Source organism: Emys orbicularis, chromosome 17 (assembly GCF_028017835.1).
Source record: "Emys orbicularis isolate rEmyOrb1 chromosome 17, rEmyOrb1.hap1, whole genome shotgun sequence".
Classification (NCBI taxonomy): Eukaryota; Metazoa; Chordata; order Testudines; family Emydidae; genus Emys; species Emys orbicularis.
This window is the reverse complement of record NC_088699.1, coordinates 13,530,569-13,533,399: the sequence shown is the minus strand read 5'-3', so window position 1 is coordinate 13,533,399 and position 2,831 is coordinate 13,530,569.

Here is a 2,831-nt window from a genome sequence, read left to right as displayed (position 1 = left end):
ATACATCTTCAGATTTAGAAGCAAGTTTAGTTGATTCTACTAAACGTGAGTCTACTTAAGGGACACTATTCTTACGTGTTGTACTGTAAAATGAATTAAACACTAAAGTGTTGAAAATAAACTTAACTATGAAAGTATGATGTATAATAGCGATGATAGATATTTAGGATGAATTCACAACAGTATTTAAATTTACTGTTGAGGTAAATTTCTGGTTCTTACCCTGGATGTAGGTGGAGATTGATTTATGGATGGAGTTCTATGGTATGAGTAACATCTGTTACATGTTACACTAAACAACTTGTCTCTTTTGTCTAACAACTCTAGACAGTGTATTCATTAAATACATTTTGTATTGACTGGAGTAGAGCTAAAGCTTGTCTTGATGTTTAGTTCTCTCTCAAATGCCTTGAATTTGACATGAGCAACTTTAAACTGGGTACCTCAAAGCTTTACCCTCTCCTGGCTCAAGGTTTGGGGAAATACCACTGTTGAATCTGTTGTATGGATTTATTTTGATACATTCATGTGATCTGCTACACTAAGGCATCTCTTCAATGAAAGAAAAGGTGAACATGTGCTGCTTGAAATGATTAGTCACAATGCTAATATCTGAGAATAAGCAGCAGTTGAGACAAGTATAAGTAGTATTATTTGGTCTAATTAATGAGTTAATGCATAAAAACCCTCAAACCAAAAACCATCCACTGAAAATATAGGTGTTGACTATCTTCACTGTGTCCCTGTGCTTAACTGTGTGGGCATAGTCTGTAACTTCAAAGTTTGTTCAGCAGAATCATCCAGGGCCAGATTTGCAAAAGGCACCCGCCTGCAGCCCCCGTTTGTGTGTATATCAGGCTTGGCCTCCATAAGAGTTTGCCACGATGCTGCGTGCGCACACTTGCAAATCTGACCCTTAATTTTAAATCTTTTTCTGGTGTGCTTTTCTAGTTTACTTTATAATTCATCCTAACATGGAAATAACACTTGCTAGAAATGACCCCTTCCTCTTCTTGTGTTTCTCTTTTGTGTCAGAGAAAATGCAATTTGTGTGAATAAAGGGCAAAACAATTAGATTCTTGGTAGAAACAGCCCATTCTTGACCTCTCTTCTTTACTGCTGCCAATGAGAGACAGCATTTTTCTTCCAGTAAAACAGCTCAGGTCTTAATTAGTAATGTGCCAGGTATCAGGCTAGTACTTACTCCCTTCCCCCCACCCCCCAACCAGAGTAAATGTCATGCCAAATGTACTGAAATCTGCTAATTTGAGCGTTTTCAAATTAAAGGTAACTTCTGGTAAACTTTCATGGAAAGATTGGGGTACAAGAATAAGGCAAAATGCTAGCAAATAATATCCAGACTTAAAAAACAAACAAAAAAAACTGTCTCCATCCCAACTGTGACTTCAGCACTCATAAAATTTTGTGCTTTCTTCAAAACACAAACATTCTTCAAAATTTGGACTTCTATCCTTTCAGACTTTGGAGGGTGATAAGAGGAGAGGGAAAGGAATCAAATCCCAAGACTTGCTTAGAAAGCAAACATTCCTGAAAAGGCTTCTTACTGTAAGATATTTGCTACAAGAAGGCCAATGAAACATTTCCTACTACTTTAAGTATCAGAGGTGAGAACAAATCTCTCCATTTAGAGGAGAGAAATGTCTGTATGCTGTAGTACTCGTCTTCTACTGTACTAAGTCTCTAATAGGTCTTGATTGGTCAAAACGGTTGGTTAGGTGCTTCAGGAGGCAAGTGTGGCTCCTAATTTGTTTGAACTAAACTTAAATAAACAATCTGATAAAACTTGACTTTGGTTCAGCCAACATTGTTTAAACATGATCTAGACAAAACTAGTCCAAAAAAAGTGAAGTATTCTGTTACCGTAAAACTGTATTAAGCATGGCCTAAATATTAGGTGTGTGTTCTGTATAGTATGTTCCATCTAATATTTATTACTAGTGCTTTAAACTCCAGAGTAAACATCCATTTAAAGTGGAGTCATTGGGCAGATGTTCCTTTTATCAGTATAGATACTCTATATCAGAGGTTTAGAATACAATTTTGCTAACAGGTAAAGAAAACCAATGTAAATATATAAGAATGTTTATTTGTTGCACAACTTTTTTTGGTATAAAAAAATAAATGTAGAAATGACCTGTGGACGTCTTGCTGCAATCATTCTTATACTGCAGTAGTGCAGTTCAAACAAAGAGCTTGAATGAACCCAATCAGAGGCCTTTTTGGACTCAGTCTGAGCCTTAGAAACTGTTTTTAAAGCCAGTACTGTAATCTTGTTTGTAGAAATGTACTCAGTTGTGATTTCTTTTTTCAAAAGAAGATGTATGTTAGCAGTAGAAGGTTGAAGCATTGAGTCCCCAGAGATACTAGTGCAGAAAATTCCTGTAGCTTCATGTATTGCTGAATGTTGTGTGCACATGGGTACGTAAAGGTTGAGCACCATTGACTTGAGGATTTACTGTTTACAGTTCTTCAAGCAATATGCAGACATGTTCCGAAGTATGTTACTTTAATCACTTTTGTTAGGCCTGAAGATCTGCTTTAACTCCACTCTGACAATGTCTCAGTATTCTAAACCTGCAATATGTGTTCCCGTTTTTTGTTTAAATTTTAAACGAGCTGTGGAGAACTTAAGCAGGAAATTACTCTCCTTGATATTTGTCCTTACCATACAAATGGATGTTGAACCCTTACCATCTGTCTTGTTGGAGTGAACAAAAGTGTAGCTTTTTCTACTGAAATTGCAAGTCCTGTGCATATTGTAGGGATCTGAGTCCTAGTTTGTAATGCATTAACCATGTCAAATCTGTCTC